The 26,338-nt window shown below is 40.0% G+C and overlaps 1 long non-coding RNA gene across 1 annotated transcript in view; it reads left to right on the top strand.

Annotated features, from left to right (window-relative positions):
* Positions 1 to 11,024: 11,024 nt before the first annotated feature.
* The window catches only part of LOC310949536, a 117,176-nt gene continuing 101,862 nt past the window's right edge, over positions 11,025 to 26,338 (top strand). Inside the window, exon 1 of the long non-coding RNA XR_014593277.1 lies at positions 11,025 to 11,108. This is a non-coding gene — a long non-coding RNA (uncharacterized lncRNA). The remainder of the gene's footprint in view (positions 11,109 to 26,338) is intronic.

Here is a 26,338-nt window from a genome sequence, read left to right as displayed (position 1 = left end):
GTAATAATTTCACATAAAGCTGTGGAAACTATTATTAAAGCCATTTTTTGTGATTTTTCAGACAGAACCACATTTACTTATACAATTTTATTATGTACATGTTGTTTATTACAGATATTATTATCAATATATGTATACCATCTATGATCAACAAACGGAAGGTATACATGTAGGAGTGGAAAATAATGTGGTAGACTTTTGGGTAGGCTTAATGCTTTATGTCAATCAAAGCACCTCTCAGTCATTCAAGCCAAGTGGGCGTGGCACACCACATTTAAGATTTCATAATCACCTGATAGACAAACATTTATGAAACATGTTTTTTGTTCATGACAACGATCAAGTCCTACAAATAAAATTACTCCAAAATAAAGTTGAAATTCAATGATGCAGCCTTTTTCATTCAACTACCCGGCTGTAGGCGTAGGCTAGGCTACTCGCTGGCTAAAATACTTCTCTGCACATTTATGACAGTGTAGTGTCTAAAATAAATCAGTCAAATTAAATGTATATTCTACACTTCCATATGGGCTACCAGCTACATTTGGGCTGATTCTATAATTTTTTGGGGTGCAGATTTTAGTCCTATCTTTATACTCTCTTAAGCATCCATGCATACTCTTACCTGAAGAGGAATGGAAGACTTTAACTGCCCCGAGGGACGCCAGTCCTGGCCGCACACCATGACGTTGTGTATCGCACATTTTTTTGATGGCGCACGCATCTTTGAATACAAATCTTTATCTATAAAGATACGAACATTTTACACTGCGGTACAGAGGGGGAAAAATTAAATGTATGCTGCCATATCACATCAGTAAGAAAGTTTTTACGACATGAATTGTTCGGAGTTCACATTGTCGAATATAAATTGTGGTGGGGGCGGAAATATTAGAAACATTATTTTTTATTTATTTATTCATAATTTTTTACTTTTGTTTGGACAATTGAGGATATTGGGTAATGTAGGCTGGTGCCTTTAGCTACAAAACCTGACAACAAACGAACTGAAGTGGAAAACACGAAAAAAGATGTACATGGCCTGTTCATCTTGTGTAATTAACAAGGATACACTGCTGTGCTAGTTGCTACAAACGTCAAATGGATTATTGTTGAATCATCGTTATTGTAAAAACTTTTTAAAAATGACAGTTCTTCTGGGTAACAGTTCCTCCGTTATCCAATGGGACAGGTGCCCATGGCGTCTTTCAGCCGTAGTCCCTTGCAACCCGACGTCATTGAAACAGCTGTCTGGCCATAAAATCTTCCTAATAACTATCCAATAGGATGGATGCTCACATCGTCCACTAGAGCCGTGGTCGGTTAATACAGGAGCTGCTCTGAAGGTCAAATATTGCTGGGGACAGCATAACATTGTAGTGCAGCAGCCGCTCTGAACGTCAAATATCGCCAGGGACAGCATTACATTGTAGTGAATCGCGCCCCATCGCCGCCTGCAGACGACGTCGAAGGGTACTTTTTCGGTCAGTGACTGACGCTAAAGGGCCCTTGCCGTCAGTCACTATTTGACGTTCTGGGAGTGAGACTGTGTTGGTTTATATGTCTGTGGGCCGCTTCACAACCATGCAAGATGTCACAAAACTTTACTGGTGTGTTATTGAGATCAAAATAAAGGTTGAGTTCAAATATGGGTGTGGTTTTTAAGCAATGGTGCCAAAAAAAGGAGGGAAGAAAGTAGGGAAGCAGGGAAGGGGCAGTTGCGGCTGGTGTGTTTCCATTGCAAGATGGTCTCTAGTTCTGTGTCATAAAACAAAAGCTACAGTGTAGAAGTTTACAGGAGCTAGTGATCATACCTCCCAGTGAAAAACTATGGATTCATCTGTGACACAATATAACCAACAATAAGTTGATCATCCACACAACTCCATCACATGCTGGTTCTACTCCACCAGCCTCCAGAACAGAAACCGCCTGCAGAGCCAAGCCACGGTCTGCTCTAAGATCATTGGACTTCTCATGCAGGACCCCTCTCACGCTCTCATGCAGGACCCCTCTCACGCTCTTTTCTCAGCGTTTGAGTGGCTCCCCTCAGGATGCCGTCTTCGCTGTCCCTGCTGCAGGACACAGAGGAGAAGAGCAACCTTCATCCCCAGGGCTGTCCAGCTCCTCAACTCCTGACCCCTCTGACCATCCCCCTCCCCAATCTTGACACCCTCCCCTGGACACTTCACCCCCCCCCCCCCCCCCGGACACCATCACCCCCCCCCCCCCCCCCCCCCACTCCAGACACCCTCCCTGGACACCTCTCCCCCCCGGACACCCCTCCCTTCACCCCTCCTCCTCCCCTCTCCAGACACCCTCCCTGGACACCATCACCATCACCCCCCCTTCCCACCCCTGACACCATCCCTGGACCCCTTCACCCCCTGGACACCCCCCCCCCCCCCCCCCCCCCTGGACACTTACCCGACACGTGAACTGGCTATCTACCTCCACTCCTGTCCTCAAAGCTGTGAACTACTGGTTTGATGCACAATTCCACTTATTCTGTTCACTCAGTTTATAATGTTACTGGACTGTTGCACTACGCCACTTATTTATTCTGTTTATAATGTTACTCCGGTCTGTTGCACTACGCCACTTATTTACTCTGTTTATAATGTTACTCCGGTCTGTTGCACTATTCCACTTACTTATTTATTCTGTTTATAATGTTACTCCGGTCTGTTGCACTACTCCACTTACCCATTTATTCTGTTATTATGTTCACACCGGACTTATTCTGTTACTCTGTTCTTACTGGTCCACTTGATTCTGTTAGTTATGTTAATTTATGGTATTAATGCACTACACCACTTTATTCTGTCTATCAGGTCTTATATTGTATCCATCACAGCACTATGATCACTTTATTCTTCAGTATTCATCTGTTACACAGAGCTAGCATATACTTAGACTGCTGTTTTCCTGCCATGCACCACTATCACTTTATTATCTAGCTTATAGTTATATATTATATTTATACTCTATTACTGCACTATAGTTCTGTTTACGTCTGCTCATTACACACATGTATCATGTCTGACCTCATCTGAATCTGATCACTGTCCACTTATATCTTCTCTGCACTACAGTTCTGTTTATACCTGTTTCAACAGTCTACTGCATGTTTACATTGTTTACATCTTATACACCCGTTCACATGTCTGCTTACATCTGATACACACATGTCTTTCTACATCTCACGCCGACGATGTTCTCTGTATCTAACCTGTACTAACACACTAACATCCTGACACTTACTCTTCTTTTACACTTTATTCTTGTGTTATGTTAAAATGTTTTTTTGTATAATTGCACTGTCGTGATTTGCTGCTCTGTGTGCCCTGAATTGCCCCCCGGGGACAAATAAAGTTTTTTGAATTGAATTGAATTGAACTAGCTACTAATACACACCTGGTGCAAGCCCCACAGCAAATTGTCAGACGACTTTTGTGATCTCAGAATTATCAAAATGAATGCAGCATCCAATGTGATATTAGAGAAAGGAAATGACTGCAGTTGTTGGACACCAGACACCAGAGCCACAGAGATTAGAAGTGATGGATTTTCTTTTGTGCCCCATTTAGCATGCTTGTGTCCTTGGTGGGCATGCCATTAACACTTGACTTAGATGAATAAATGCCCACACACAGAAGCAATGACACACACTTCTCCATGAAAAACATAAATATCTGCTGTGATTATAGTTGAGTAAAAACATTCAGTGAAATCATACTTTTATGTTTAAGAATATATGCTGCCACACGGTGAATGTGTCACTATGTTGGTCAGCTTTTATTTATTATCCATAAATGAGGCCTTTTCCATACCAGTGATGGCTATGATACTGTCCACATGCAGGGCAGAGTTGATCTTTAGACACTGCACTCAAGGTAGTGAGGTGAGACCGATAGATATGACCCAGTAATGATAACAAGAATTAAACAAGATGAGTGAACAAGAACTACTTCGAGTCTGTCTCACTGCCTTTAAAGTGAATCATAAATTTCAAATGGGCACCCTTGACGTGTTCCAGAGAACATAGACACGTCTGCTCATGACTGGCTGTAATATCCACGCAGTTAAATTTAATGGTGTCGAATGTCAGGCATGACTACAATCAGGGGTGACAAAAGTGTGAATAAATGAAAGAAAATAATGTTTTATGATTGCAGAGGAGTGAAGAAATACAGCAATTATTAAGGTGCATATTCTATCTGGGATCCACAGCACTCAATCAGGCTGCACTGCTGTACTGCCGCTGAGTGTCAGTCTGTGTAGGTCTACTGCATGAACACATACAGTAGGTGGTGTGCATGTAAGCACATCTGTGAATTTTTCTGAACTGCTGAATGCAGGCTAGAAGTTAACACTTACCCTGTGTGTAAGGGCTCGCTCTTAATTACCCTCAATCTGAGCACCACTTTTTGTTTCACAGACTAATGACTTAGATGGGGATTAAGCATTTGGCACAGTGCTAATTAGCCTGCTAGCATTCCCTGGGCATCCTAACATGAGCCTCAGACAAAAAGCCATCAGCCATGGGAAGGCAGTTAGTTCTTTTGACCTCCCGGCGTGCAGCCCCATCATTCAGACATGTTCGAGTGGACAGTTAGATAGACAGGGTCCTGCTTAGGAACTTTTAGGGGTCAAGGAACAGTATTCTTCTGTTCAGTGGTGGAGGAAGTATTCAGATACTAGTATACTGATGTATACTAGAGTACAAGTATCAATACATTAATGTAAAAATACTCCACCCAAGGGAAAAGTCCAGCATTCAAAATCACATCTACGTCAAATCACAGAAGTATCCAATGTGAAAGTATTCTTCCTGTGGAAAAGTGGCCCCTCAATTTAATTGTATATTCTTTACTGTACATTTAGGCAAGATCGGGTCCCTTCAGTCACAAGATAAATCTGAGGGGTGGTGATCTGTAAAATATTGGACATTTTTACCTCAATGAAAAATAATTGGAAAAGGGTTCAAGCTGAGTTTCCCTCTTTCCTTTGCAGGGCTCATATTAACAAGGTTTTATTGGATTAAAATCACTCACATGCTATCTCTCTATTCATTTAAAATTTCTTCTTATGTTCTCAGTCTCGTGTTTGCTTCTCTTATCCCAAGCCAGCTGCTATCTAAAATCTGCAAATAATTAAAGTTCTCTGGAACCTATCTTCTAAACATAATAACATTAACATATACCAGGATTTCCCCACATTGTTTAACTTCAGAGGGTAAGATTAAGAAAGAAAGAAAAACATTTCCCCTTCAGTTTTTTGATTTAATTACTGCTGTGCTGTAGTCTGACCGTCCTCAGGAGAGCCTCTGGATTAAGCATCATAATTAAGCAAACCCACAAAAAAAAACTGAGTTTGTTTTTTTACATCTTCTTACTGATTTGCATGAGTTGCTTTGCTTTGTTTTGGAAAACAGTATGCAAAGCAACCCATCTATTCTCATATCTTCAAATCAAATGTTAAAAGTTACCTGAAAAGACACTTCTCAGAGATAGGTAGTTGGCTCTTGTTGCGAGCCATTTATGTTTCTTGCAGAAAGAAATTGGAAAACAGATAAACATGCATAATTCTTTTATTCACACTGCCAGTATAGTACGGGGCCAGCCAGTGTAATGGTGAAAGGATTTTAGATTGAAACATCGATTTATATATTTTGTTAAGATGTCATGCCATATATTGGACATATCCAAAGCAAATCAATGCAGAAAGTAATTGAAACATGTTGTCACTTTCGGGGTAAATCTGAACAAAAATCCTCAGGTGAATGAGTTATTTGTTTCCTGGCGTGTAGAAGAGTCCTTCAAATACAGTAGTGTAATTTGTTGGCATTTGATTCCCTTAAAGTGAATTGACTTAAACATTTGACAGAATATACATTGTAGCCTAGTATAGTCGATATTACATTTCACAAAGAAAGTGCACAAAAAATATTAATTAGTTCATATATTATTGTACACAGAACCGCCTAAAATATTACTTCGGGCTCTTGGGTTATGGACAAATCAAAACCCTGTCAATCAACAGAGATAAATATTAAATGGAGTAAACAGAATGGGAATCCATATAAGAATGTTAATAAAACTATTAATAATAATAATACTTCAACAATAAGTCAAAACAAAGCTAGGTTATCAGCCAAGTACACCTGCGTGCATATTGGCAAGATGAAAAGTTCAGTCTTACAATTCACGTACACACATTGTAAACACATACAATTCATTTCGACTGAACTGAATTTTAAGTGTCATCCTTAGAATAAACTGCATGTACTTTCATAGTCTTTTAAAACAGCCTATAAGCCTATATAATATTGAACTACTCAATATGAATTTCTTGTTGAATTAAAAATTCATCAGAAAAATTACTTTGATTTTCAGTGCCAGCTTATACGTAAAAACCAGGCCAGGACTGAGCACTGACCATTATACACATATATATATATATATATATATATATATACACTGGAGATTAAAATTAGAGAACAAATTATAATTACTTGATTAATTAACCTTGAATTTTTTAACATTGGATTATTTGACGTTGAATTTATAAACAGTGAAAAATAAAGAGTTAAATTCAGAGTCAAAACATTCAGATACATAATTTCAATGCATAAATATTCAGTGCTAGAAATTCAATGGCTTTTTAATTTCAAAATCTGATGACACAGACTTACTTCCATATTCACCCCGAAGGGGCCGGGTGACTATGAAAGCAGTGCAATCAAAGAACATGAACACACAAATTTACATGCGTTTACATATGTTTATTTAGGACTAAAACGTTCTGCCCTTTCACTACAAGATGTGAGTGCAACAGCAGCAACTATGTTTTCGTAATTGCCTTGCATGTTAATATATTTGTTATTGTTTGTCATTCTAATAACACGTATCTCCAAATTGTATTAAAACTTGCAGCAAACACACAATACAACATGAAAACACATTACAGCATGCATTATCATAAAAATCTTTCATCTTGAAATGCTTGAATGTCTTTTTTGTGTTGTGTGTGTGAATAATATTAAGCAGGAAAAGGCAAGGTTGGAAGAGGAAAAGATAAATAATTTACTGTAAATGAGTTAAACCTACAAGAGGTTTGACAATGTATTTCTGTAAAATGTCATGTCACCTGTGAACACATTTGTTTCATTCCTTCTTTGACGTCCTGTCTTCCTGCTCTCTTATGGACACCATGACACTTGAAATGAAGAAAGAGTAGCACAGACTGCAGTTTTATCCACGGTCCCATGGTTAATCCATAGATTGGGCTAATCGGGGTGTAGTGCGGAGTGGTTGGAAGACTAGAAATGTGCATAACAAGTAGAAGTTTATTTACTATTGACCATTGTCTAAAATGTCAACAGAGCAGCTGTCCACTGCTGCTCTTCTTCAGTTAATAGGTTGCATTTGCATTTTTTAATCGATGCATTTGCTCATATGCAGTCAATGGAATTGCTGATGGGACAGAGGGCTGTGAGAAAGTGGAGGGTCCGTCGCTTCACATACAGGCAGATCCGTGTCCTCAGCAGAAAACTACACGCTTCTTCAATTTCCTGAATCCACCATAGCACGCTGCCCGCCACCTGGCTTTTAAAGGGAATAGGAGATGCCACTGATTGCTTTAAATTCATGTTACAGCCCCCAAAACACACCCATGAAGAGGCTATATACAACCTTGTTAACCATTGCGCCTACTTTGTGGCCAGATAATTCCCAGTCTAAAGTGGAGTAGGACATATATCCATTTGTCACAAAAAAACTGAATTAGGTGTGTTTCCATCAACTGGCCTGGGGTGAATAAACTAGGCTGTGTAGTTTTTGTCAAAAGATAGCACTATAGTAGGCGTATAGCTGTAATTCTCCAATAAACAGATTAGAAGAAGAATAAACAAAACAAGTTGGCTTGGTCATCTATCTGTAAAGTGAGGTCTTTCAAATTTGGTTCAACTGTTCTTTCATGTCAGCTAGTATTGATCATATTTCATGCTGTCCAGAGACCAAGACACATTATTAAAATATCCAAGAAGAACAGCTAGTGAGTCATGTTATTTACTTTTGTGCTACGTCAGAACCTATTCAGCAGGTACCATACCTATTCAAGGTGTTACCATATCCCATTTACCACTGCAAACAAAATCAGTCATAGAGCAGCCCCAGACTTTGTACTTGATGACATAGGTTTGAGACATCTGTTTTCCAGACCCTCGTCCACAAAAAAAAAAAACATCTGGCCACTATGCGGCCCTTTGACAATGTAAATTTGAACGGATGTATGCATTTTAGGGTCATTGGCAATCTACCAGGCCATGGACACATAATGGAATTATCAATACTTTAATAAACATTTTTCCAATGTTTTAATACTTACAAACATTGGGAAAGAAGAAACTGCAGTGTTAATGGCGTAATGCACCTTTGTATTATATATGCACTGTAAACTGCATTAGCAGATAAGAGGTAATTAAAATGCTTGGAATTCAATTAAGGCTATAATTACTTATACTGACCAATGGGATGCCAGTTTATGTATGTATTGGCTGGAAGGTTAAGGCCTACTGATTGATGTTGGTGAATGTTTGTCTTCATTTGTTACTTCTCTTGTTTTCGCAGTTACTGACCAAGGTCACTTCTAGTCTTTGATAGATCACTTTTCTGGCAGCATGTCTGGTATAATTCATGTCATTCATCTATGTACAATAATGTCAGGTAAAAAGGAAACGTAGTTGGAGAGTTGAGTACATTTCTCAACGTATCTATAAGGCTCCATCAGTTCATGCATCGAGAAGTTGTTCACACCAGGATGTTGCATGATGAGAGATGGCTGTCATACATACAACCATAACTGTAAGATATTCATTAGGGTCAAAGGTTAGAGTGTGAATAATTGTGCAATAATCTGGAAAGTTGTGAAACTAAATACGGGGTTAGAGAAAAAAATGAATGACTAGATGGAGCCCATATAACTTATGTGAAAAACAAAGTATCAAAGAACTTATTCATTTTGAACAAATCCAAATATATTTTACACATATTGCGAATGTTATATTGCTCAATGATACTGCCTTATTTCAATTATTGTACTGAAGGTAACACATATGAAACTAACATAAAGCCATTAATATCATTACAGAGAAGAGCAGTCAGAGTAATACACAAAGCTACATTTCGAGAGCATACAAATGCACTGTTCATTGAGTCAGGATTGTTGAAACTCAAAAACATCATAGAATTGCAGCCGTTATTGGTAATGTTTAAAGCTAGAAACAGAATTCTACCAGAGGACATACAAAAGTTGTTTTTTTTTTTACATCAGAGAATGCAAATCATAGGAGGAAGTTTAACTTTAAACATCAGTGTGCACGAACAACATTAAAACAAATGTGCTTATCTGTTAAAGATGTAAACTGTGGAATTCCCAGGAGGATGAATTAAAAAGTTGTCTGAATATTTTTCAATTTAAAAGATTGTATTTAACTAAACATATTGAATCATTGACGACTAGCTTGATGTACGTATTGTATAAACTGTTCTATAGGTTTAGTATTTAATTTGGTCATAACTGTGCGAGGGTAGGGAAAATCAGAGGATGTCATCACATGTTTGTGTTGTGTTGAAAAGGGGCAGACAAATATAAGATTTGTATTCTCCTTATCTGCTCCTTCCCATTCATGTAAATGTATAAATGTATTGTAATTGTGAATTTAATTTATAATTGTGTGTACAATGTAATGAATAGTCATTTTCATGAAAGGAACAAATAAATACAAATACATATAGGAATCAGCTTCTGCGTTAATGGCCAAGTATGTGCACACACAAGGAAACTGAGCCAAGGTCTGTTGCTGCTCTGGATGATGTACACGCAAACAAACTTGATGTACAGCTAAAACAACGTTAAGAACAACGTCAGAATACAAATATAGAATGACCTGTGTTTACAGGATGTATTTGACACTATGAAACTATATGTTCCACTTGAAAAGTAACACTAAAGTGTTAAGTGTCCAGCCTTGGGAAAGAAGTGTCTATTTTTGTGTCTGGAGGTAAATATCGCTCTCAGAAGGGAGACAATTAGATTTTGATATGTGTATACACCCAGGCAGTTTATATAGAAGATCAGTATATGTCACAGTGTGGAAAGTACAGTCCCTTAGAATAGAACAGTAAATAAGACTGGAAGCTGAGAGCAGCAAAGAAGGCAATTTATTATTTGCGCAGAGGCACTTTCATTCAATAAAGGGCATTAGCTGGTAAAGCAAAGCAAATATAGAGGTAGTCCAAGGAAATTCTTGTTTCTTTTTGTCTAGTTTGATACTGCCTGAGGAAGACACAGCCAAATGATTTATTGTTCTATGGATAAAGTCCAGTTAAATATATAAATATTCTATCAGCTGTTAAGTTAGAGGGACTGTTTAGCAGCCTAAAGGTGGTGAGCACTGGGATACAGCTAAGAACTGTGCAGCAGAATATGTGGCTGCAGGGGAAAATGATGGGTGATGTGCAATAAGAGTTCACTATAGTTAACAATCAGGTGTATCTAGCACATAAGCCGAACACTTCTTTCTCTTGGTGTAGGTTACGGGGTGTCTTGCCTTGACAGTTATTATTAACACTAGGCTGCTACTGCCGAATGTGCTGTTGCAAATTGTGACGGTTGTAGGCTACTCATTTTCACTATAGACATTGAACGCGCCCCTGCTGACAGTTAAATGGTTCTTATTTTGCCTTTCTCGTGTTGTTGCATGTGGCTGAAATTGGCTGAATGCGTCAACTTTAGGCTGAAAAACCTGAGGAAAAACAAAACCATGTAGGCTACACATCTTACATTTCAGCATTAACGTGCAACAGCTTGTCTCCTTTAACGTGTTTGCTGTCTAAACGAAGGCAGCGAGCCTAGAAACCAACGTTTGAGACTCAGCCCAGTGACCGAGGTTTAGGGCGTCGACTAAGTTTCACTCAGACCAATGGGAGTTCACGGTGAAACTTTGTAAACAACTCTCACGCTGTTTTAAAGCTCTTCTGCTGTATTTACTGCGAAAATGCGCGACGTTGCCGCAGCCAAGTGAGCCCAAAGAACCAAAACAGGTGAGGCACAGTTGTACTTGTTAGCCGATTCTAATCAAATGTGTGTTTATGGGCTGTGCGGATGCGCGCTGAGCGTTTGTATGCGTCCTCGTGACTCGTAGTAGATGTAGTAGTAGTAGTAGTAGCAGCGGCGGTGCTGCTGGTGCAAAACAGCTGTCATGTCGTGTAACAATTGAAGAATATAAATGCTATTTTAAAACAAAAAAGAATACTTAACGCTACATTATAAAACCTTGTTAAAAGTTAATGTTCGAGGATGCATTACTGTAGCTACCGTGTGACGTCGCCACTATACGTTACACTTCAATGTTACATTCCCGTGTGTTTACCCAGACACTCCATAAGTCTGTTAGACCATCACTGCCTGGTTTGCTTACATTTAGGCTGTTACACCGCAGAAAGATACATTAAAAATGTTTATAAGTAGATTCTAGAGAATATTAACGAAGTTGTGATGTCCCCACATCAGTGTGGGAGTGGGAGATTGAGAAAGAAAAAAAAATTGCTGCCCTGACAGTTTGTGCCCCCCTCCCCCTCCCCCTCCCCTCGTGTGTCTATATTTTGTTTTATCAGAAGGAGAATATGTGTCTGAAGTAGAATATAGCCCAGAGAACTTGGTGCTTTAAACTTAACAAGCCTTTGGTTGATTTTGTGAGTCATTTTCAATGAGCAGGCCAATGATTGACCAAAGTTCATTGGAAACCACTTAGTATTTGCTCACTGGCTGAGTGAGACAGACCTGTTAAAAGGCACCTGCACAGCCTCTGAATGTGCCGAAGTGGAGATAATGAGTATCAAGAATTGCTTTAAGTGCCAGACAAGAAAAGGTGACAATCGATCAACTCTGCAGGTGGAGACACTGGCAGCAGAAAGTGTTATTGTCAAAGTATTCAATGTGTTCTAAAAGCTCCTCGTAATTGACAAAACTATTACAAAAGTATGCTAATGACAGCTGTTTTTTTTTCATATTAGCTAGAGCCTCTGCCTGTCTCTCTCACTCAGATTTTACATTTCTCTCTAGCTTAAATAAGCCATTATTTAGGCCTGTTCTTTCCCTGAACTCCAGCCGTGCTGAAAGTGTACTGCACAGTATGTGCCATATTTTGGTGCCTGCTGTTTAACATTTAGTATGAACAGCCTGCTATGGGCTACAAAAGTCTTCATTCTGAACGGATGTGGTCACAACTTCTGTTGTGGAACGTCAACATCTGCATGCTCTGTGTTGCCTCAGCACGCCCACCTCAGCTGAAGCAAGGGTTGAGGAAGCAGGGGGAGGGAAAAGCTTCCTGTCGCACTGGCTGAGAAACTGAATTGGCTGACCTCTTGGCAGAAACTCAGGCCTGGTGGGGAGCGACTTTCATGCATGCAATCGGATGTTTTTTTTCACTTGTCTGGAAATGTGACACATTTCATATGAGTACATTTGTGGTTTGGACAGGTTGCTAAGTTGGTTTATTTCATCTTGATTGTACTGCACTCTTGAAGAAATGCATCTCCAGCAGTTGCTACTCTGTCACTATTAGACAAATGGCTTTTGGTAAAAGCTTAACAAATGGTATGCACTTGTCACCAAAAGTTCTTGGACAGTGGCTCTGTTACTGGCAGCTTTTGGCCCCTTGGTATCGTTATGCATATAGACTTGCACTGTGGCAAAAAGGTTAAAATGTAACCTGTGAGCTTTAACTGCAATGATATTTAACTCATTGGATCAATCTCTGCAAAGAGAGAAACTAGTTGTAAGGAAGGTGTGACTAAGAGCACATCGTCACCAAGTTTGCACACATGGCACCACGCACTTTAGACTAGAGTGTGATTACAGATGCACTTTAATAATTGCACAGTCACTTTAAGAAGAGCAACAGCACTTTATTGGAGATTTGCACAATACATTCTAACACATTGCTTTTTGTACATTTGTCTTGAAATGTTTACCATATGTATTGAATGTTGGTCGCCATGTTTGTTGTCCTTTGTTGGGTCTTGGGGTTTGCTGTGTGGGCCGCGTAGCTCAACCTGGAGCAGAGGGACATGGGGTTAAATGTGCAGATGAAATGTGTTAGTTGCTTAATTGAGAAGCTAAGAATGGGTATTGTGTTGCTCCATAAGTGTGTGGGGAATAAATCAAGAGTGTTGTGTACTCACCAGTCTGTTGTCTTCAGGGTGTGCAGGCAAACGGCTTCCCCAGGAAACGGACGCCGCTTATATAGTTCCGGGGGCAGCCAAGTGTAAATTGGTGTGGGGATGGTAAATGTGTGCATTGTATTTTAGTGGCGGTAATATGAAGTGTATTGGTGTATTTTCTGTTAGTGGACGTAGAGTAGGATGTATACAGGTCACAGATGATGTGGTGTATATACAGAAATAAAAACAATGGTGGGTTAAACATGTTTTAGGCAGGGGATCCCGGGGAATGGATTCTTCCAAGGCAATGGGTTGACACCCTATAAATAGGTGCCATTTTGGCAACCTGGGGTTCTTTTGTTGGTGACACTTATGTGCCTATACTGTTTGCCAAGAGCGATGAATAAAAGAACCGCCTTGGTGACCCACCTCAAACCTTGCCTGTGGATCATTTTTTTGATGTATCATCCAGCTGTAATTGTGGTCATTCACACAGAAGGATCACTAAATATTTTTCTCAGTCAGGTGCTTACTTTAAACTACTATTGGTAAAAGACCGATAGATTCAATGTAAAGCAAAAACCAATAACAGATCATTTCAAAAATATCTTAATAAGGTATTTTGTTGATTGATTTTGTTTTTTATCAAAAACATATTTATACAATCAACTATTTCTCTTTTAACTGCAGTTTGACATGTGGAAATACTGTAGTTTGCAACTTTAAAAAAACTGATGATCATTTTTCAGTTCTCCACTGTTGCTCTGATGTAAAATGCAAAATTAATACGGTCATATCAGATGAAAATAATGAAACTATGTAGCTTATATTAAATTTATTCTTATGGTAATCATGCTTTTTGCAGGTACATCTCAAAAGCCAGCCCACAGTTCACACTTATTGCACGCTTATTGTGGTCATTTTATATATAACACGTGGTGTCATCATCTAGAAAAACCTGCACATTACTGATGGGTCCAACACACATCTGAAAGTCTCATGTGGATGATGAATCTTGTAACAGCAGCTGAGCTTGCAAGAAGAAGCATGGTCACTTGAACACAATTTATTAAAAAAATTGAAAGAATTAAAAGAAAATATTTTTCAGAGAATATTATTTTTAGTTCTGGTGATACATATTATGCACAGAATGATTCACGTTCCTTTACTGTGATTTAAAAAAAAAAAGCTGTTGGAGCTCCACTGAAAACCAAGAACTTTACCCTGCATGTCAATTATCTCAACTAGTGATGACACCTTGCAGATATATGAGAATTGTTTGCTTTCACATTGAGCTGCTCTCACTGCAAACCGAGTTGCCGTCTTGCATAAAACACACTGACCTCATCATCATCCTGTCACACTTCCTAAACACAAAAAGGCGTTACAGTATGTCAGCAGTGACAGATAGACCGCGTTGTTTTGGTGGTTTGATTGCTTTAAATGCACAATGCAGTTACGCTGTGAAGATGCAGTGGTTTTCAACTTTATTGGCCTAGTGCTGTTCATGTTATAGGAATACAGATTAGTATTTAATAAAAAGTGGCAAAGCTACACTGAGGGGGGATCAGAATGGATGAGATATTATTGATACCAATGCCATTATCGAATCTGCTTACAGCCTGATTCTTTATTGATTCCCTTTTTGATTCTTGATCAATTTTCTGTGTGGAAAAAGTCATCAACAAAATTGTTTTATTATCTGAGGCTGAACACGGTGTAGATGAAAATATTTGGTTTTCCAGCTTTTCAAAGAAAAACATCTGCTTAGCCTACCTGTGTGAAACAAATTTTATTATAACTCCGCTTTGGACCGTTTCTTCCTGTCCGCCATGGCTGCTTCTTGTTGCAGGTTTTTAGCAGCGTAGATGCATGACTTTGACATCCTTGTTTTGCAATGTGCAACTTCACTGATAAAAGGAATCGATCAGCTCAGATTCTGTTTCTGATTCCAAGTTGTAACTGGTTATCGATTCTCATCCCTTAAACTGAGGATAGTATTTTAGTATTTCAAGTACAGCTCCCTTTTAAAGCTTACTTTGCACAGCAGCTGAATTCTCTTGATAATACAAGATCATGTGAGAATCACATTCACATGCATTTTTGATTCAGCCAGAAGTCAGCCAGAAGTCAGCCTAGCAATCAACGTCTGTAGTCATGTCATGTTGGGTAGCGACAACGACATAAGAGGTGACCCTTGTTCAAAACAACAATGGCCCTAAATAGGTTAGCTTTGATGCAGCAATAGCATCAGTTTTATCAGAATTATAGTTTAACTACAATATATTTAATCTAATTTACTTTGGTTAAGTAGTTTGCAGTATATTGTGGAAATGTTCTAATGTTACAACCGTTTTTATTTATTATGTTATAGGGTTCATTTAAATGTGTATATTTATATACTTTATTCACTTCTCCTTTTTATATGTTTTGTAAGTTGAATTATACTTAACATTTAAAAAATTCACTGCCTTTTGTAAGATGTAGAATTTTGTTTTCAGTGTCAGTGATTGATGATCCCAATATTAACCAATATTGACCAAATAATCATGATTACAATTTTTGCCATAATTGAGTAGTCCAATTACATTTCCATCTAAATCAACTGTAAACAGGATATGTGGCTCTTTTTATTAAGTTGGTATTCTTCTATGAACTGAAAGCTCGGTTTCTTCATGAATATATAATGCGTTGATCAAGCACAGCTTTTTACTGCAGTATAATTATAGCCAACTCTTTGTTTACTACCTGCTTGCTGAGGCTTGTTATTTTGTGTTTTTTTAAAGTGATCCGTGAAGTAGAAACTTTTTTTTTTTGCGGTTGTCTTTACTGACAAGCTGGTTGCTTTTGATTGTGATGATGATTTCCTGTCACTGACATGAAGGGTGCCTCTGACTCATAGAAATTGTCCATTTTGTCCATGATAGCAAGTTAGCCAGTGACACGTGCCTGACCATCTCGCCTGGCCTACCAGTAAATTCTAAACATACAGGCATGGACGAGTGCCGATTGAAGAATCAAATTACGATTTCTTAACATAAAATAGAAGATCTGATAGCACACCACTGTGGGTTTAGTAACTTCTGTAATTGGAAGATAGGATTTTTCCTATCTTTGAAACTTAAGCTAAGATATGACAAGCCGTTCAGATGATTTTCTGTAGTGAGGGCCTAGGAATGTTAATTGAAAAAGGTTCAAGGTCCCAGTACAATATTTCACTCATCTTTGCATGGGATTATCAAACAGTACTGGAACATGGTGACTTTTAGTTAAACCGCAGAAGGTGTTGTATGGATTAAGCTTCTCCTTGAGCTCTTTGGATTTTGACTCTTCTGTTTGCAGTTATTTTTGACTCCCTCGGAGAGAGAGTAATTAATGTGGCAGTGATGTCTATACAGGGTGTAGTTCATACATGCCAGGCTTGACATTAACATCCGCCCATCCACCAAATACGGATGAATTTCAGCCATGGCGGGTAACACAGTTGCTCCTACTAGCCACTTTGGCTGGTTGAAATTAATTGTAGTTTTCTGAATATCTGAATTAATAAACTGTTGGCAAAGTGATAGAATGACACTAAAACTCCTATGAGCACTCGTGACGGACGACATTTCCGTGTTGGATGGACAAAAAAAACTGTTAAGTTGAGAAACACAGCTACAACTAGAGAAGTAGACCCAGACGTGATTAGCAACTATCGGGATGTGGTGGAAAAAGAAAAGAGTCTTCAACGACAAGTGGAAGGCAGGTAAAGAGTGGCTAACATGTGATGCCGTTAGGAAAACAAATACTGTGCAGATTGGATTTTCTTACGGCGGGGAAAAAGCAGAAGGGGTTTCGTTTGTGATTTGTAACACAAACTATCCTGTATATAGAGTAATTACTAAGGCTTTCAATTAAAAATATGTAAATGTTCTATGTTTTATGAATTGTATGTATTTGAATTGCATTAGACTTCAGTGTTTATTGTTGTTACAGATAAATTATGTTAATAAATGCTGTATTTAAACAAACAGTATTCATCTTGCCAGGTTTTTTTCAGTAGAGTTATCTCTCTTATTAATCTTCTACATTCCTCCTTTTTGAAAACCACTTGCCACAGTGTCTGGTGAGCAAAAAAGTTAGTGTCAAGCCCTGCATACATGGTAAAACTCTGACGTCTTGTTGTCAGGAAAGGTTGTGCAATATAAGTCTTCCCATTAACATCCACTGTAGTATGATTGGACTTCCTATAGTAGACTTAAAGTAGACTCACATCAGTATGAAATAACATATGATACTTTAGGCACTTACATGTACACTGTCACTGCTAGAAAACATTGGCATTGCCCTTTGATACTGATAAAAAGCCCAGCTGTTATTCTCATAAATCACCACTAGATAGCGGAAAAGTCTTGCTGATGAAATCAAAAACTGATGGTTTAAAGGTACACTCAAACATTACCACAGTGTGACATGGTTATATGTGATGAGAGCTTCTGTTATCTTCAGTTACAACTTAAAATACAGATTTTCTTTCTTAAGATAATTTCCACTGCAACAAAAGATCAGTTTTATGGCTGTGCATTGTTTGAAATATTTAGATACTAGTGCTGATACTGTACCTGAGTTCACTAAAAAAAACAACTTTTTCTTAACCTTACTCTAAGAAGAGTGTGCATGTTTTTGTTTATTTAAATTTTTTTCTTCAAACAAAAATAGCAATGTTCCTTAATTTTAATAGCTGTCTGGGGCAGAAGTAGCTCAGTCCATAGGTGACTGGGCTGGGAACCGGAGGGTTGCTGCTTCGAGTCCCTGTGTGGACCATGAATGGAGTGTGGACTGGTGGCTGGAGAGGTACCAGTTCATCTCCTGGGCACTGCCGAGGTGCTGTTGAGCAAGGCACTGAACCCCCAACTGCTCGGGGCGCAGGTCACTGGCAGCCCTCTCGCTCTAACATCTCTCGTGTGTGTGTGTGTGTGTGTGTGTGTGTGTGTGTGTGTGTGTGTGTGTGTGTGTGTGTGTGTGTGTGTGTGTGTGTGTGTGTGTGTGTGTGTGTGTGTGTGTGTGTGTGTGTGTGTGTGTGTGAATTTCCCCATTCCTGGGACTAATAAAGGAATCTTCTTCAAGCAGCCATTGAATTTTTGCCCAAAAATGCAGTCTAAAACTTTCAATATTTGATTTAGTTTATGAATCTGATCAAAGCATTAGTGAACACGATTACAGATAGGATATGCAGCTTTCTGTACTTGAAAGTTTATGCTACTTAGTGCTACAGTCAGTAACAGTTTTGTGTATTGAATAGGAGCGTCACAATTTCAATTCTAAATTCACCAAAAATGGGCTTCAATTGAATGAATTTCAATTATCAAAATCAGAAGCATGATTAGTTACAGTTTTTCTCAATTGCTAAAACACTAAACCCTGTTGTCTGAACCAATTTCTCTGTTGCCTGAACACACTGATTGAATCAATCACTCTTTTGGCAAAACCATGAGCACTTTTCACCTGTTTAGACACAACTTACCAACACATTTTCATTGTGATGCACCTGTGCTGCATAATGGTAAGCACAGGTGGCAAAAGTCAAACACAATTAAAGCACGGTTGTCACTACTTGAACACAACAACTCAAAATTGATAACACTTGTGTCTAATGATGTGAGGGAATATATAAAGCCAGTTCAGAGAGCACTGATTTGTGAGGCACCACAATGGATAGAAATCTAAGAGGAAGAGTTTGTGTGAGAGGAGGTCGAGGAGGTCAAGGTGGTCAAGGTGGTCAAGGTGATCAGCGAAGACAAAGAACAGTAATATCTGACGACATCAGAGCTACTGTGATTGACCATGTTCTTGCCCATGGCATGAGGATGAGGGAGGCCGGACAAAGGGTACAACCAAACATCGCTAGATTCACTGTGTCCACCATAATCCGAAGATTTAGAGAAGAGAATAGGTAATTATCTTTTTTGACATTATAGTACAGTATGTAAATGTTGAGAGCAAATTACTGTATGACATATTACAGTATATACTGTACCACAGTATACTGTAAGTAAATATATGTTTCAGTACATCACTGTGCCAATGTACTGTAGTATTGTAATGGAGGGTTAGTCTAACTGTCTGTAGGCCTAGTATTCCATGTATATTTTTTGTAACTGCATGTTCTCTTTTTGTAGAATTAAAAGACTGTCACATAAGGGTGTGAGGACAGGTATGTTGATATGGTCCGTGAGGACAATGCCGAACTGTACACAAGTGGCAAATGCATACGGTTTCTGTTTGTTTTGAACAAATAATATGTGTACTGTAAATGCAAAAGATCTTTGGTTTTTGTACTGTACAAGTGCTACATGTAAATGCACAAGATTTCTGTTTTTTGTCTTTGTGTAAAGTGCTAAATGCAAGTTTTTTTGTTTTGCAACATGCATTCAGCTTCATGTCCTGAGCATTGTGTTTTCTATTTTTCTATGTAGTGTTTAGTGGCTGCTCAGTAGTGTTTTTAATTTTGATTGACTTGGGGCATGATTTGACTACAAAGTTCAGTTTTGGGCACATATTGAACTGTTTTGAGGTGAAAGTTTGGTTTTGCAAGAAGAGTCTGACGTTTTGTTAAGGTAGCTTGAAAATTGGGGTTTGTGTTTACAGTTTAGAGAAAAGGAGAGAAGCTTTCAAGAAATGTGTCTTAGCAATCGAGAAAAACTGTAATCTCTCATTTTAAATATTACTTAAATTTGACCATATGACCTTAGTGTGGTACAGTCCCAAAAGTAAGGTTGTTATTTCGCACTTGATACCATGTAGTCTATTTTTTTAAATAATCATTTGAAAATGTCAATGACAGTTGTCAGTGCATTAAATGATCTGTTGATCTTAACGCATTAAGACTCGATAGTGTAACAATGGCATAGCTGTCAGTGCTGAAAAATAATCAATTGAAAATTTTATTAAATAGTGAATTTAGAATTGATTACGACCACACCTTTCTACACCTTATCAATAAATATGTTAAGAATTAAATGTTTGCCAGTCATGGACAATGCCTCACATTGTCACAGATTTAGTTCCTGAGTTACTAAATGATGTTTTGTTTCTAATGAATACATATATACCCGATCAGAAGGGGATTCAAAGACAGTGGATGCTGTCGCCAGCTAACACAGCCGTAACTGTCTGGCATTAACAATAGGACACAGACATGAGGGGGGTGTGAAAGATGCAACTAAAGCCAGAGAAAGCTAGCTCCCCTGCATATGTCTGTTTCTCTTTGAAGTCAAGCTACATGGCCCTGTGTAGGCCCCTGTGACCCCAAAGTCTGACCTCAAATTGGAAGCTTATACCAGAAGCAAAACCAATCTAGAGTGTGTTCCACAGAGAGGATGGATGTGGATTAGATGGGAATGCGGTGTGCGTGGGTATGTGGGCTTGTATGTGCAAGCACACTCCATTGCGTGTGTGTTTGTAAGAGAGATGAAGAGCTCAACAGAGAGAGAGAAATGAACACTGATAAAAAGGTGAAAGGGGGCCAATTAGAGACAGAGAGCCCTATTCAGAATGTTCATATACTTTAGGAAGGATGTAGAATTTTGAAACTCCAAACATTTCACAGAGTGAAACCCCATGGTGAAAAGAACTGAGCTATATTGTTGCCCGGTGTTATTCCTTCATTTTGTGCTCTGAATCTCCTTATGTAATGTGGTGGATGGCTCAGGATGCTTGGGAGTCATTTGAAGGTTAGTGTGTGTGTGTGTGTGTGTGTGTGTGTGTGTGTGTGTGTGTGTGTGTGTGTGTGTGTGTGTGTGTGTGTGTGTGTGTGTGTGTGTGTGTGTGTGTGTGTGTGTGTGTGTGTGTGTGTGTGTGTGTGTGTGTGTGTGTGTGTGTGTGTGTGTGTGTGTGTGTGTGTGTGTGTGTGTGTGTGTGTGTGTGTGTGTGTGTGCGCTTTTGTGGTGTATTTAATTGAAAGTAAACTTCCCTTGATGAAGAGCTTCCAGTGAAAGGTGAGCTTTGTCTAGTTTTGGCAACATGGAGGATGAACTCTAGACTGAATTGTATTATCACATGCTGGTATATGACAGATAATGAACATGTGAAGGAGCTTTAGGGCTTGTGTTTGAGTAAGATGAATTAATATGGCTGTGTGGGGAGTGTTGCTGTTGTGCTTGTATGCTCAAAAGTCCACACCACTCCCCTTGAAGCACTCACGAATAAACACATATTCTCTCTCATCAATACACCGCATATGGAGAGAGGTTCCGGTGTGTTGTATCACAGGAGGAGAAACAATCCTAGTTCCCCAGCTAACTGTGTTTATCAGGTCTGGTGGAGGAGGTCTCTTGCTGGGCCTCCCCTCAGTCCATCTCCAAGCCCCGTCAGCCGCAGCCTCTGTTGATCAAGATATTGTGGACTATTTTCAACCCTGGGACCATGCTGTAAGCTTTGTTTAGTTGCACATATCCATCAAAGTCAAATGAATCAAATTGCTATGTTTTGTACTGCACATGCACAAGTTCATCTCATCATCTCATCTTCATCCGCTTATCCGGGTTCGGGTCGCGGGGGCAGCAGCTTTAGCAGGGGACCCCAAACTTCCCTTTCCCGGGCCACATTAACCAGCTCTAACTGGGGGATCCCGAGGCGTTCCCAGGCCAGTGTGGAGATATAATCTCTCCACCTAGTCCTGGGTCTTCCCCGAGGCCTCCTCCCAGCTGGACGTGCCTGGAACACCTCCCTAGGGAGGCGCCCAGGGGGCATCCTTACTAGATGCCCGAACCACCTCAACTGGCTCCTTTCAACGCTAAGGAGCAGCGGCTCTACTCCGAGTTCCTCACGGATGGCTGAACTTCTCACCCTATCTCTAAGGGAGACTCCAGCCACCCTCCTGAGAAAACCCATTTCGGCCGCTTGTACTCGCGACCTCGTTCTTTCGGTCATGACCCAACTTTCATGACCATAGGTGAGGGTAGGAACGAAGATTGACCGGTAGATCGAGAGCTTTGCCTTCCGGCTCAGCTCTCTTTTCGTCACAACGGTGCGGTAGAGCGACTGCAACACCGCCCCCGCTGCTCCGATTCTCCGGCCAAACTCACGCTCCATCGTCCCCTCACTCGTGAACATGATCCCGAGGTACTTGAACTCCTTCACTTGGGGTAAGGACTCATTCCCTACCTGGAGTAAGCAATCCACCGGTTTCCTGCACAAGTTTCACCTGGTTAATTGTTGTCAATCAAAGACTGTACTGTATGTAAAGATTGATGGCTTAACAGCTCCCAAAACATTTTTAATTACATGTAATAAAGTAAACACATTTTTCTCAACGATGTTTCCCGTCATTTTTTGGTAGTTCTGATCACACTGTTATATGTTCAAGTGTTCATTCATACAGCTGTGATTGACTCGCGATTAGTCCAGCAAGTGTATGTGTGTGTCTTTGATACCGCCCGATCCCAACTGCGCAGACTCGCAAAGTACAAGATGATTACAAGATGACAGTGTCCACATCTGGGATATTTTGGCTTTTCTTTTGTACAGTGGGAGGAAGTGGAGTTGTGTTGTCCATCTTTATATGTGGTCTATTTTGTTTTGATGTACAAGATGGTCCGTCCATCATCTATCATCTTCAACTGCTTGTCCCTAACGGGACGCAGGGGGCTTGAGCCGATCCCAGCTGACATTAGGCGTGAGGCGGGGTACGCCCTGGACAGGACGCCAGTCTATCACAGGGCACCTAGAGACAGACATAGACAGACAGAGACAGACAACCATTCCCATCACACACTTCACACCTACGGGCAATTTAGAGTCATCATTTAACCTAACACATGCATGTCTTTGGACTGTGGGAGGAAGCCGTAGAACCCGGAGAAAAGCCAGGCAGACGCGGGGAGAACATGCAAACTCCACAGAGAAGGGTCCATACAGCCCGGACTCGAACCAAGAACCCTCTTGCTGTGAGGCAGTGCTAACCACCACACCGCCGTGCCACCCGGTACAAGATGGTGTGAGACAGAAATAGGCACAGGACCTTCTTTACTGCATAATGCAGTCAGTGCATACTGTCGGTCAGTTGTTGCCTGTAGAAGAAGAAATTAATACCAGCCTTGATATAGATGGTGGCTATGTATTACATTCTTCAGTACATTCTTTTTTTATGTTTTGCTGGTGTTAATGTTAGCTCTCACTGACGAACTCTTCACCTCCTGGTATTATAGACATTGCTTTTTTTTCCTGGGGCTAATTGGTCTTTCCTCCTCTTCCGACTTGTCACATCAAGATGAATGACTTAATTTGTGAAGGCATGTGGCCTTAACCTGCTTAATTAGAACAAATAAATCTACCAGATTTGGTAAAGGTCACCATAGAAGTTAGCCATTACTAGAGCTGGCATATCAAGTCAATCCGACTGACTGACTATACAGCTGTGTTGTCCTTTTTGCACCTTCAATACTATTTGATGGCCCTGATTAATGATCTGGTGGATCATTAGATGCTTCCACTTTCTTGTGTGCATGAGCCTCTGGGTGTGTGTTGTATTAGTGTCAAAAAGACAGTGCTTGTGTGTCTGACTCTGGACACTACCCATTTCACTTATACACTGCTTTGTCGCTCCAGAACAGCTGTAATATCTTTTTTTTTACTAGTGAGCTGACTTTGATTTAAATAATGCAATACATTTGAGTGATATAATGTAGTTCTGGTATGTTTTAGATCCAGATTCAACCCCCAGCTATAAATGCCATCGGTAGGCTAATAGCAATATCGACATTTGAGAGTGAAACAGCCGATACTGAACAGTTATTGATATCAGTATATTAGGATTGCATTTGTACTTTTTGTTTACGCTACTTATTGCATTGTGTTTTCATTTACTTTAGAGGTGTAACTATGCAATTTACCCCAAAAATAATTTGGATTGTTAAGTTTGTATGGTTAAACTTGTATGGTCATTTTATCATGTTTCCTGTTAGACCTATTTTTAGTGTTGTTGCTTCCCTCCAAGATCTTATTGATCACTTTGTTTCTTACAGTGTTGTCATAGTTGATAAAAACAAAGGCAAGAGCTGCGAAAATGAAACTCAAGTTGAAATAAACGTGTCCCATGATACCACAGTCAATGTCCTACTTTGTGTCAGTTGTTGCATCTTGTCACAAGAACCCCTGTGCTCTGGCTTTGGAAAAAACACCTTTATGAATACTGTTTTATGGTGGAATTTTTACCCTCAAAGCTTTTCTCCTCACTTTACATTACACAAGTCCTAAATTCTATGGTGAGTGGTCCAATGGCTTATCATCCTATCCGCACCCAGGTGACCCAGCACTTTGACCTGCCTGAGCAACAGTATATTCCTGGCCTTTAGGTACCATCAGCCTGCCTTTCTCCATCTGAAATACACACACCGTACCACCATACGTACACACCGATGCTGATATATTTGCTGATTTACAGTAACCCACAGTTGTAAAATAATTTCCTGGAAAGTAGGGTAAAAGTCAGCTCAGCTTTATTTGACTCTAGTGTGTATCGTTGTGTGTTTATTAGTCTCCGTCTGAATGTACGTAAAGTCCTAGAGAGAAAGAGAAGAAGAAGAAGCAAGAGCATGTGTGAGACACAAATGGGGCAGAGGGCCCAGCGGAGGGGTACCCCGATAGGCCCCAGAATTCCCCTGAGCAGCACCCAGCATAGAGGAACAACTATAGCCTTTGTTGGTCACCCCGTGGATCTCACACACAGTTAATATAGAGTTTTCCCACTGACTCTGCCAAGAGTCTGAAGTCATTTAATGAAGTGGCGGCTGAGTTTAGAAGGAGCCAGTGTGCTCGCAGCTTGCGCTGACAGAATGGAAAATGTCTGTGTTATGCAGCGAACAGCGAGTGACAAGAGGAGTGTGTTCTGATACTCACCTCAGTGGACACACACACACACACACACACACACACACACACACACACACACATGCAATTGTAACACACATGCATACAGACGCATATGACAAAGCTTCATGAGGAGAGACACTGCAATACCAGTGCACATGTATTTCTTCTGGATTGTTATGGCTCATTCATTCAGGGATACATCAATGAATCAGACAGGTTTGTAATCAGCTATGATTGGGTCCAGCAACACCTTTGTCCACTACTGAACTGAACTGAAATGTGGAATTTGGTCTTTGTCTCTATGTGAATCTGAATGTTTTTGTATACATTAAGTGTGATTCTGGTAAGTAACATTTCACAAGGCCTATGCTTGAGCATACTTGTGTCACTGAGAAAGCCTAATTGTTTCACATATTCTTTGTTTGGTTCATTTATCAGAGCAAAGCCTCACCTTTCATGTCCATTTTCATGGCTGTCTATTTATCCACTTGTGCTATGAATGGACAGTATCTCTGTATGTATTTGGACGCACTTCTATTCAAGTCCCTCTCTTTTCATCTATGGGCAGATTGCAGTCTGTTTTGGTGTCCTATTGTGCAGCTGTCATTTATTTTCAAAACACTCGAGTGTCATTTGCCTCAGATTCCATCCCTTTCAATTCGTACTTCTTTTCTATGGCTCTGCTAGCGTACATCTCATTGAGCGTGCATCAGTGGACAGATGCATTCTTCTCTTCTTCTAAAAGCACATTTCTTTTTTCATAGCAGCCATAAGCCTCCTTTTTAAATCCATGGACAATGTGTTTTTGTCCATCCCCATTCGTCCTTTTCAGTGGAGAGTGCAGGGATTCTCTCTCTTTCTCTCTTACTCTCTCTCCCTAACTCTCTCTCTCTTTTTGAGGGCATCTGGGGGGACCCCTGAGCGTGGTGCTTCTCTTGAAGCTCAATTGTCTGTCTGTAATGAACCATGATGAAAGATAACAGAATGAAATGTAATAATTCATGCGGACCTCGGTGAGGAGCACGTGGCTAGCGGTTGGCCCGGGCCATGATAGCCTCCTGCTTGCCTCTCAGAATAATACGGCTGCCCTACCAGCACCACTCACCCTACTCCGGTCCAGCAATCTTGTTGCTCTGTCCTCTCGCTGTCCCCACGCTGCTATTCAGAATCACTTAACGCTGGAAGGCTGTTTGTGATCACTGGCATGCCAGAGCATCTCTTTAGGAAACAAGGCAAACTGTCTCCTTGGACTCACT

Source organism: Echiichthys vipera (genome assembly GCF_963691815.1).
Source record: "Echiichthys vipera genome assembly, chromosome: 7".
NCBI classification, from domain to species: Eukaryota; Metazoa; Chordata; class Actinopteri; order Perciformes; family Trachinidae; genus Echiichthys; species Echiichthys vipera.
The sequence above is the reverse complement of the archived record's forward strand: the minus strand, read 5'-3'. Positions and strand labels throughout refer to the sequence as shown.